This window comes from Polypterus senegalus, chromosome 5 (genome assembly GCF_016835505.1).
Source record: "Polypterus senegalus isolate Bchr_013 chromosome 5, ASM1683550v1, whole genome shotgun sequence".
NCBI lineage: Eukaryota > Metazoa > Chordata > Cladistia > Polypteriformes > Polypteridae > Polypterus > Polypterus senegalus.
Genome location: NC_053158.1, coordinates 79105966 through 79118763, shown reverse-complemented (window position 1 = coordinate 79118763; position 12798 = coordinate 79105966). Strand labels below are relative to the sequence as shown.

The 12798-nt window shown below is 41.2% G+C and overlaps 1 protein-coding gene across 1 annotated transcript in view; it reads right to left on the bottom strand.

The window, feature by feature from the left end:
* Positions 1-12798, bottom strand: part of colec12 (collectin sub-family member 12) — a 208147-nt gene that overhangs the window by 185852 nt on the left and 9497 nt on the right. The gene's annotated exons all lie outside the window — the stretch shown is intronic.

Sequence of the window (12798 nt, the reverse complement as noted above, 5' to 3'; positions counted from 1 at the left end):
GTCAAACAGAATACAGTACCAGTGAAATCTGTAGTGAGGCATAGAACCACAGAATACTTGATGCTCAAGTTTTAGGCCTGAACATTAAAAGTTACCCTAATAAAAGTACAGGATTACATTTTATGGCTTCATATCATGTTATTTCATTGGCATAAGATCTGTGTTTCATAGTAAAATGGGTCATCTGGTTTTATTATGATGGCAACAAGTAGTTACAAAGAGAGTTCACTTTATAAAAATCAGATATATGAGCCACATGCAGCATTTAAGCAAAACATTTTAGTGAATGCTCAAAGTTACAAGTGCTGGAGAAAAGAGATGAAGGTGGTCAGTGTTAGTAGACCAGCTAATCCACTACCAATCGACAACCAAGGTAGTCACATTTGTGATGTCATCAATGGTTCCCAGTTTAGAACCATTTGCTATGATGATGCACAAATCTAGAAGCATGGCCGATGAATGTGTGCAAGTGTATGATGTCATGTGCATTCGATTCTATTCTTTTCCAAAGTGAGGCGCATGCTCAGAAAATTCTTTCTTGCACATTCTTTCTAATAAGATAAAGCCCTGATTTTTAACATAATAAAATTTATTTCTCAGAAATTTATTTTCTAGGTTTATTGCTTTTTGTTTTTGATTCTTGTTTTGCCCATTGATCTTAACAATTGGTAACCGAAACTTGCTCTCCAAAAGAAATTTCTGTCTTAACAAAAAGAAAAAAAACAACAACTTTATTCTCTTATCAGTCAGATCAGTAATTGTAGTTTCTAACCAGCAGTTTGGGACCAGCAAGTAAAATTGTTTTGCCTTCATGCCATTCATAACTGCCCTGAAGTGGATGATTGAAGGATGTGCACTGCTGGCCAAAAAACGACCTACCAACATCCTTACTTCTACTCATAACCATGATTTTCCTACTGCTGTTTGCTGGTTGTTTCGTTAAAAACTAAAACATTAATTTTACCATCATGAGAAGATGTTATGAATAAATTATAACACCACTAGATAGCCGTCAACCATTTATGTCAAGAAATAACCCACTGATAGGAACAGGCAGTTGCTGGATCCCGGAATATAGATGACGTTGTACAAAAACCCGTCGACAGAGCAGATACTGTCATTCATTTTATAGCAAAGGCTTAGGAAACAACCATCGCAGTATAATGAAAATAGCAAGGAGTGAAACCAATGCCAATGGTCGAGAGAGTACCTTCCTGTAGCAGGCTATGGAAAAGACTCCCATGCGCACACATGACCGAAGTGAAAGGTCACGTGGTCAGGCTAGATATAGGTTGGTGACGTGACACCAATGGAGTCATGAGAGAGGAGCGGGGAACACGGTAGTACGAAGGAGGAATAGGAATCGAGAAAAGCAGCATGGGGGTGTATGGGAGACCGCAGGCAGTGTGGGGAAGTGTTTGGAAGAGGACAAATAGGAATCGAGAAATGCCGTGTGGGCTGCATGTGGGCGGGACCGGGTTTGAAGAGGAAGCAGGACGAACCAGAAGAGAAATATATATAAGAGATTGCTATAAAAGTAGCATTCTCAAATCTGTTTAGAGCAATTAAGGGTTTCACAGAACTACAGCCTATGCCAGAGGTATTGGGCAAGAGGCAGGACCCTTCCAGACAGAGTGCCAGTCCATTCCATGGCCCTTTCATGCACAAATGACATGGAGCCTATTTTCAAATCACCAGTATGCTTAACAAGTACATCTTTGAGATGTGGGAGAAAATTTTATATAGACATGGAGGGCAAATGAAAACTATACTGAGACAACAAACAGGCATAGACTTTGAACTCAGGACATTCGATTTTTGGAACTTAGCTGCTAATTATTACATCTTGATCTAAAATATAACAGTATTTCATTTATGATTGACAAACCTTAACTCAGTGTCTGCAGAAATTTAACATTTCAAAGAACTAATGTGGAATGATCAATTAAAAGCCTTCTCCCTGAAACATTGCAGGGCAACAAATTAATCTAGAAAGATTTTACCCCAGCAATGAGTGTCCTTAGTGCACTATACATCTTATGTGTTTAAGAAGCAAACCACCAGTTACCACTAAACCTTCAAACCCTTTAGTCTGGCTTTATATGAGGCACCAGTAACACCAATGCATTCATTTTTAAGAGTTCATTTTTTCATTTTAGCTCTTGCAGACTTAAAAATGAGTTGGCATTTCTTGCCCTTGTTTCTAACATATGGCCTAATATTGTGATATGAATTCTTGACAGACTGTCATCCTGTCATATTTTTTTTAACAATGTAAAAACAAAGGACTCACAATTTTTCATTACTGTTTATTGAGAGTGAAATTGGCTGAATGTGAAGGAATTAGACCGTATTCATTGTTGTCATAACAATCCACTGGCATTCACCTGTTCCAAGTTAGAGAATTCAACTTTGTTTGGGTTTCATTTGCGATAAAATTATACAGGTTTGACAGAATTATTTCCTGAAGCTGCAGATCTTAAGAATTAGTATTTCAAGGTGAAATGGAGCAGAATTGTCCCATAACATGCACTTCAGTATAAACATCATTTCACTGGCCTACTGGATTAAAATGTTCTATCTGGCAAGAGCATTGGGCCTTGCTAGTATAAGCTAAAGAAAAATTCTTATATAATAACAAGAAAATATTCAAAGTAAAAATACATTTCAAAATATACAGGAAGACTAGTTAGCTGGTTTGAAAGATGGAACATTTTTACATTTTTCTAGTCGCTTTATTAAAGAGTTGTCACCACAATTTTGTTTATTTCATAATTTTGTAATAGTGAGTCATATTCAACAATAATAATGATAATAGAATTTAATTACATGTACTAGTAATATGCATAAAATATATCATAATAAAATTTTACAGTATAATGTGTCTAAAATTGATTTAATAGAAAGCAGATTCCAATTTTAGGGATTAAAAAATCAATGTGCTATTGTTAGTTTTTGTTGGATTTGAAGAGTCTGTGGCTAACTGTGGTTCAAATTTCCTAAATACAGTATATGTTTTTTCAAAGTATATGATGAAGATTTATAATCTGCGCTGAAGTCTCAAGCTAAAATTGTTAGATGCATCTGAACAAAATAGATTAGTAGATCATTGTGGCACTTTGCTGATAATCTACCGATCATAAATCATTATGATCTTTAGATAATGTGCTTGTTTTTAATGTTGCAGAAATGCTGAGTACGCATTTAGGAACTGTAGTTAAAGTTGCACTGAGCCAAAAAAAAAAAAATATATATATATTTAGGGTCGGCACGGTGGCGCAGTGGTAGCGCTGCTGCCTCGCAGTTAGGAGACCCAGGTTCGCTTCCCGGGTCCTCCCTGCGTGGAGTTTGCATGTTCTCCCGTGTCTGCGTGGGTTTCCTCCGGGCGCTCCGGTTTCCTCCCACAATCCAAAGACATGCAGGTTAGGTGGATTGGCGATTCTAAATTGGCCCTAGTGTGTGCTTGGTGTGTGTGTGGGTGTGTGTGTCCTGCGGTGGGTTGGCACCCTGCCCAGGATTGGTTCCTGCCTTGTGCCCTGTGTTGGCTGGGATTGGCTCCAGCAGACCCCCGTGACCCTGTATTCGGATTCAGCGGGTTAGAAAATGGATCGATGAATGGATATATATATATATATATATATATATATATATATATATATTATATATACTTCTTTCATCAATTGCTCATTTTGTGCACACTCAACCTTCCTGTCATGCAGTGGTACAGTGTGTTGCTGCACACAACCACATGATGAAACATCTCAGGATCCCGTCCAGGCAAACACACAATATAATCCCACCCTCTGGAAATGATCATCTATCTGCTGCTCCCACTTAGGTTCTCAGCAATGAGGATCCTGTGAACTGGATCACCCTTGGGGAATCATGCCACATGGCCGTAATGTTGTAACTGACGATACCTCATAATGCAGGTAATGTGGCTCATTTGGGACTCCATGAGCAACCACTCATTCAACACAAAGTCAAAACCAGCGGTACTCAAGGATTGTCCAAACTGACTCTGTACCAAAGGAGTAAAGTCTTTGTCTCAGGTCACTGGATAGTGTTTATGTCTTGCAACCATATAGCAAAACAGGAACATTAGGACTCTGACCTTCATCCTTTTTCAGAGATATCTGGAACGCCACACACCCCTTTCCAGTGACCTCATGACCCCCTCCCACTCCGTCTACTGACTTCATAGGAAGAGTCACCAGAGACATGAATGTTGCTGCCAAGGAATTTAAGTCTCTCAATGAGGTCAACTTTCTCTCCACAGACAGACATACTATTGATGGCTGTGTCCAAGAAGTCATTAAAGGCCTGGATCTTGGTTTTTATCTAGGACACTCGCAAGCCAAGACACTCAAAGTCAAGATCAGTGAATCTTTCTTCACCAATAGATGACCTGCATCCGCTGGACCCTACGACCCTACCCAATACCCAGTCCATGCAAGCACAAACTGGAGAAGGAGCAAGAACACACCCCTGACAAAACCCAGTATCAATTAGGGAAAACACACAGATTCTGCCTCTGACTACACAGCACTAACAGTATCAGTGTACAGGCCGGTCATGATATCCAGGAACTTCAGGGATATCCTGCGAAATCGCCCACAGGGCAGCTCAATCAACTGAGTCAAATGCTTTACGAAAATTGACAAAGGCTGCAAAGAAACTCTGCTGATATTCACAAATGCACTCAATGAGAATCCTCAGCGCCAGGATGTGGTCAATGGTAGACCTTTTAGGCATATAACCAGACTGCTCTGATCAATAATAGGAAAGCAAGTCATCATGGATTCTATTGAAGATGACCATAGCAAGGACCTTACCCTGCACCAAGAGCGGTGCTATCCCCATGTAGTTGCCGCAATCCAGGTGATCACTCTTCCCTTTCCAGATAGGGATGACAAGACCCGTTTACCAGTCAGTTGGGATGACACCTATCCCCCAAATGGAAGCAAAGATTCTTGCAATGCCAGAACAGAGTTACCACAAGACAGGATAAGTTCACCCTGGATACCACAGATCAATGCATCCTTCCTAATCCTCAGCTGATTCACCACCTGTGCAATTTGAGTGAGACTGGGTGGTTCACAGCTAATTGGAGGATCAGCCTCAAGAACTATGGAGCCAGAGATATCCAACGTCCTAGCCAAAAGAACAGCTTTAAACAGCTGCTCAACGTAGCCAGCCCAGCAGACCACAACTGCAGCAGCATCTGTAAGGACCATTCTATCACCCACCTTGACTCCCAGAAACAAATTTGGATTTATGTAATGCTTCAATTCCTTGGGAGCCTCATCCCCAGAAGAATCAAAACCACCAGAAAGCCAACGGGGTCAGGTCTGTTGGGGATCAGAACTGGTGTGGCGCTGAGGTGTCACCCACTACATGGCAGCACTCATCCCAATTTGAAGCAGCCCATGGGGTAGGTGGGTGGACCATCTTGTCTCTCTGGCATGATGATCATCTTCCCCTGCTGTCAGAGCAACTTCCTAAATTCTGCTTTTCGGTGGTGGCACTCTCTGAGGTGCACAGACCTGGGAGTAGCCAGATCTTTGTAGGTGGGTACACCTTTAATTGGTCTGGTTGCTCTGATGGCTGTCATACTTGGGGAGTAGCAGTTGCTGTGGTGGATCGGCTCCTTCTGATGGTGTCTGATGTCACTCCTTTCAACAAGGATATTATGAGAGTCAGATTAAGACACTTTCTGGGTGCCTTGTCTGTTGTGTCAGTGTATGTTCCAATCACAGTGAATGATGTCTCAGTGAGGGAGACATTTTATTTGCAACTGCGCTCTGTGGTTGATGGGTGCCCGTGAGATGACACTCCTCTGGTCATGGGTGACTTCAGTGCAACCATTGGCATCGACAGGGCTGACTATGAGGATTGTGTCAGTCTCCATGGGTCTGGAGACTGTGGTGAAAGTGTCTTCATATTCCTTGACTTTGCAAAAAGTCAGGGACTGCAGACCACAGGGCTCTGAGCTTGGTACTCCAGTACTGGTAGTGCAGTGAAGGAGACTCCTACAAAACTGCAGGGTCTACAGAAGTGCCCTGTTTGTGAATTCTGATCACAGATTTGTTGTTGATGCTCTGAAGATTCAGCTTAGGTCTAGTAGGCTACCACCTACTAGGAGAATGAGGCTGGATCTGGCTAGACTCCAATCATGGTGTTTCTAAGGAGTATGCATGCAGTTTGTGTCAGGAACTTGCAAACTTGGGTGCGACCACTGATCCTAATGTGATGTGGGAGACTTTCCGTGACACCACCCTTCAGGTTGCTGAGGGATGTGTTGGTGTTGCCGATCTTCCCAGAAGGAGGTATTTCATCTTGCAGGGCACCCTGAATATTATTAAGAGGAATTGCAGTGCAAGGCTTGATGGCACCTCAGTTACAACATTTATGGATAAATTTACTAAGCAGCAAAATACACAAGGCTGGACCACACCCTGATTAGATACAAATTAAGTCACACACTTTTATATTAAGCCAATTAAGTAATGTCATTTGACATTACTGCTAGGGCAAACCTATATGAAATTAGACACAGAACCCAATCTCAGAATGAGACAACTGATCCAAATGTTATGATGCACCGCCCCCATTCAACAGGCAGTCACCCGAGGCACACTATACAATGCTGCCCCCTGTCGTCCCATTCACCCTCAATGGCCTCTGTTCAGCCACAACCATGTCACCACTTGCAGCATCACCAGCCGCCCACCGAGAACGAATGGGGCAGTCAGGAACAGTAGCTGCGACGGCGTGGTGGGCAGCCAGCAAACCACTCCATCAAGCCTCCATCCTGCACACGAGCAGTAGCTGTGGCCCCAGCGACTATGGACCCCGGGTCACCACTTGCCGCGCACCCAGCCGCCCACTGAGAATGAATGGGGTGCGGCTCCCATCACCCCATTCATCAACCAGACCCGTTCGAGTGACACTACACCGTGCGAGCAGCAAAATCGCCAACTGCAGCCCCCGCTTTCAGCTTCCCCAGGCCAAAGATGACAGAGCGGCTGTTACTGAGGAGCCTACGTCACATCCCCCAGATAGATGGAGGAGCAGCTGCGGCCCCATTCATAAGTCATATGTCGGATGTCCATTACTTGGGGACTACCTGTACATGCCACCTGAAAAATTCTCAGACAACTTTGAAATCATGGAGCATATAAATTGTGGACAGGATGAAGAATACAGAGGTCTTATGTGGAGTGAGCTGAACTTTCTGCAGCTCAACTTTACCAAAGCCAAGGAAAAAGTGGGGGACTTTTGAAAGAGCAAGGTGTCCTTGACAACTGGCCTTCATCTTGGAAAGATTAGTTGGCCATGGAAATTAAGTACCTCAGCATGCAACTGGACAGATATCTGGATTGGACTGCCAAAACTACAGCCATATGCAAAAACATTCAGAGTGAGTTCCATGTCCTGAGGAAGCTTAGGTCCATGGCATCACTCGCCAAGTTCTACATGTGTTCAATCAATCTGCAATTACAACAGCATGGGAACACAAGATGCCAATGGACTTAATAAGTTGATCAGCAAGGCTGACTATGTACTAAGGACTATCTTCATTTTTATTAGATTTATATTCATTTTCTTTCATTTTTTTCTACTTTCTCCTATGCAAAACTGAGATAATGCTTTTGCTGATCACAATCTTACATTTGGCAAACAGAATTTTCTTTATTTCGCAGGGTGACTGCCAATTGGATTCTTACACCATGTCCATCCTGTCGTGTTAGTCACCATTTTGAAACTGACAGGTGTCACAACTCTCGCTCTAAAGGAAATCTTGGCACAAAAGCCGCTTCTTGGCCTAACCTGATAAAGTTTCAAATAGGATCATTTGCACTCAGTTCATGTCTGCCTATAAGTCTCCCTCAAACTACCAGGGCTGAACAAACTGGAGCAACTGTGTGGCAGCATATTGTGAAAAATTCCCCCAAAACAGCACTCTGTACTTTAAAAAGTGTCTGGATCTGTCTCATGACTAAATGAAGACAACAAATGGGTAATAAATCTATTTGCCTGTGAGGTAAATGAGAAAATTTGCATTGAGGTCGTCATGAACAAGCAATATGAAAAAGAAATATGTCTCAGTCATGGAATGAAAGTGAAATTGTCTAACATCATATGGGCAGCTGACATTAATTTAAAATGGATGATTTCAGCTTTTTCTTTTCTTTGAGTTATAAAATACTGTTGATAGAATTCTGCTAATAGACCGCTGCAATTTACAGCACATTTAATCACTGACTTATGTCATAGAAACAGTTTCTCTTACTCTAAAAATAAAAGTATGCAAATCAGCTTTTCTATTACTTCAAAGATCGTTTTGCCAAGCAGACACAATGTCTCCTCAGAGAATTCTCATGTAATGGCGCTATCGTTATACTGAATAAACAGAATACTGTATAATAAAATTACCAGGATAAGTCCTGTAAGTCCTTCTAGGTCTGCTACATATCCTAAACTTGATGAGGTTTGTGAAATAATACTAATGAGCAACATTAAGGAGAATTGCTTAAAATCATGGGAAAAGGATGGCGTACAGAACAGCAGGCGTGATTATCAAGGAAACTACCATGTGTACAACTACACAAAGAATAAAAAAAACATCAAAAACCCTTGACAGATATGGATGTCTCCATCAACTGTTGTCTGTCGGACACACTGCAGCTCACTGCACCAACATGAGCAGGAGCGTTCACCACATTGCCCCAAGCATTAACTCTCCTGCAGGCAAGAGGGGCAAATCTATAAACTGCATCTGGCCACAAGCATGAAATTAATATTTGCGATTATAGTGAAAACTGAAAATGTTGGCATGATAGTAAATAAAAAAAAAATTTAAATCCAATAAGTAGAACCACTATGTAGTTAGGAGGTTTAATTCTGTAAAGATGGATGAATTCTAGATAAACTTTGAAGCTATGCAATTAAAGCAGAATCCTTGACAACCTCTAAGAAATACCTGTATAAGATACTAAGATAGCTCAGCTATTAGCTAAACAAACAAGCTAAATGGACTGGATGGTCTCCTCTCCTGGGCTGTCTTAACATATGGGTACCCTGGGCACCATGCTAATCTATGTATGTTGTGACTTTGCTGAGTGGTTGTGCAGGTAGGAGCCCCAGTGCACTGCTTTGCCCAGAGGCCTATAATGCTGTTAAGATGGCCCTGCTCCTCTTGTCTGTCAAATTTCTTATGTTATCGTGCATGTCACTCAAGGCCTAGTTTCAATCCCACTTGACGTAAACCACAAAAGCAACATCGAAACTTACCCAGTACATGTGCCCTGCCCCTCCATCACAAGACTGCAGCACAATATTATACCCAGAAGGAAGTTCTTTGAGCAGACCTTTGGTCCATTCTTGACACGGTCATGTCAAGCTAAACTCATTCTGGCCAGGCTGGGATTTATTGACTACATTACAGGAAAATTTTACTTATATTACCAGTCTCCCATTGGATAATGCGACTCAAACTACCTTCTTTTAGCATAGTTATTTAGCTGCTCTTTATTTGCCTAAATGTCAGACACAAAGTTTACAGAATTCAGAGTGCAAGCTCAAAATTTAAGGGTTATTGCTTCACAAATGACATCTTGTTCAGTATCTCTGTCGCAAACTGTTTACTTCATCATTTGTTACAGCTAAGAGATGACATCTGAATCTTGTATAATATTTTCTGCTAACATAATCAAGCACATGTCTAAACTGGAATAGTCACCTTTCAATATCTCATTAAATTTACATTTTTAGGTATAAAAAACTGCAGAAGCTTTGTAAGCTTTATTAAAATACTGTTGACTTTCCAGGGTGCTTTAGGATCTTTTGAATTATTAAAATAGAATCCTGTCATTGTCAGAAAGAATTAAAGCTACTGAAATGAATTTCTCAATATGTACAACATATTCCTGTTAAGTATTTTACAGTCACAGTCTCCATTATCAGAAATAAGAAACAGACGTCTGAAAGAATTGTTGCTTTACAGATGTCAAAGTCAGATTTGATGCCACCAAAAAGTTTAGCTCTCCTACTGGTTGGGGAATGCTCAAGCTCTGGAATTGAATTTTGGGGGCATTATACTGTATATCACTCAGTCAGTCAGTCAGTCATTGTCCAACCCGCTATATCCTAACACAGGGTCACGGGGGTCTGCTGGAGCCAATCCCGGACAACACAGGGTGCCGTGCAAGGCAGGAACAAACTATGGGCAGGGTGCCAACCCACCACAGATATATCACTCAGTGTGAACTAAATAACATATATATTTCTAAGTCTAAACTGGTAGTAGATTATACCTTTGCATCCTCCTTGTATGCATCCTTACCCTGAAACATTCATAATGAAAATGAAAACCCAGGAATTCTTAAAATCATTGATCAGTATAAGAGGTGCTTTGGTTCAATGTCACCAGTGAAAGCAAATCATATTTCCTCCTTTAATTAAATACCTGTCTATTGTTTCCTGCAGGGTACTGACATGTATGCATGACACAATGATAATTCTATCATCTATTTATTTTCCATGAATGGTTATTTAATTTAGGGTAATAAGGAATAGCATCATCATATGCAAAGGAGCAACCAATCGTGGATGTGGATCCAGTTCACTACTGGGCACACTTACTGCATATGCATATACCCACAATCACTCAAACATGGCGAATGCTCTATCGGCAATTAACCTAAAACACACATCTCTGGGATGTACAGTACTCTTGCACTTGCACAGACTATATGGAATAAGCAAAAAAAGATAGGGGTATAAAATAGGATGTTATGGATTTGCTGCTTATAATTCATATTAAGTATAAGAAAGTTTACCCTTAGACAGCCAGTGTTTGTGGCCTAGTTGGCTGGGAACTAGACGGTATGTGATCCTCCAATACTCACTTTAGCTGCCTTGCCTGATTTATATACCCATTGAGCAAATTTTAGGAACACTATACTTATACTTGGTAGGGTCCTATTTTATTATCAAAACAGCCTCAATTCTTCATGACATGGATTCCACAAGATTTTGAAAACTGCTGGCATGAGTGCATCATGCAAATTCTGCAGATTTGTCAGCTAAAAATTCATGCTGCAGATCTCCTATTTTAGCACATCTGTCTATTGGATTCTGATCCGCTGACTGGGAAGGCCACTGAAACCTTTGTCATGTTCATGAAAGCAGTTTGAGATGACTTTTGCTTTGAGACCTCGTGCATTATCATGCTGGAAGTGGCCATTAGAAGATGAGTAAAACTGTAGCCATGAAGAGATGCACGTGGTCAGCTACAATGCTGAAAGAGGTCATGGCATTCAAGAAATGATTGATTGATATTAATGGGTCCAAAGTGTGCCAAGAAAACATTCCCCACACCATTATAACACCACCACCAAACTGGCCCGTTGACACAAGGCTGGTTGGGTGCGTGGATTCATGCTGTTGGTGTCAAATTCTGACTGTACCATCTGTGTGTCTCAGCAGAAATCATGGTTCATCACACCAGACTATGTTCCTCTAGTCTTCAACTGTCCAGTTTTTGTGAGTCTTTGGCCACTGAAGCCTCAGCTTTCTGCTCTTCGCTGACAGGAGTGGAACTAGATGGGGCCTTCTGCTGTTGTAGCCCATCCGCCTCAAAATTCAAGATCATTTTCTTCCCGCCACAGTTGTGCAGAGTGGGTTATCTAAGATACCATAGTCTTTCTGTGAGCTCGAATCAGTCTGACCATTCACTTCTAACTTTTCTCATTAACAGGGCATTTCCAACTGCACTGGATATTTTTGGCTTTTTGCACAATTCTGAGTAAACTCTAGACTGCTATAGGTAAACATGCCAGGAGATTAGCAGGTACAGAAACATTCACACCAGCCAATCTGGCACCAACAATCATGCCACAGTCACAGCTACTGAGATCACATTTTTTCCCATTCTGGTGTATGAAGTAAGAATTAACTGAAGCTCTTGGGCAGTACCTCTATAACTGTATGCTTTGCCCTGCTGCCACATGATTGGCTGATTAGATAATTGCATTGATAAGCTGGTGTACAGGTGTTCCTAATAATTTTCCAAGGGAGTGTATACTATATAGGGAGAATTATATTACATTTCAATATTTTGTAAATGACTTCGGATAGTGTTATGGAACTATTGTAAATACAATTTAAATTGTTACTATTTAGAAGGCACTTGTATTGAAACATGATTATTTTTTTGGTTGCACAATGTAGTTCAAGAGGAAGTAAATAAATTTGCTGACTAGATCCATGTTAGGTGATAAAATACAATAGTGTACTAATCTATATATACACTCACCTAAAGGATTATTAGGAACACCATACTAATACGGTGTTTGACCCCCTTTCGCCTTCAGAACTGCCTTAATTCTACGTGGCATTGATTCAACAAGGTGCTGAAAGCATTCTTTAGAAATGTTGGCCCATATTGATAGGATAGCATCTTGCAGTTGATGGAGATTTGTGGGATGCACATCCAGGGCACGAAGCTCCCGTTCCACCACATCCCAAAGATGCTCTATTGCTCTGTCTGGTGAATGTGGGGGCCATTTTAGTACAGTGAACTCATTGTCATGTTCAAGAAACCAATTTGAAATGATTCGAGCTTTGTGACATGGTGCATTATCCTGCTGGAAGTAGCCATCAGAGGATGGGTACATGGTGGTCATGAAGGGATGGACATGGTCAGAGATAATGCTCAGGTAGCCCGTGGCATTTAAACGATGCCTAATTGGCACTAAGCGGCCTAAAGTGTGCCAAGAAAACATTCCCCAC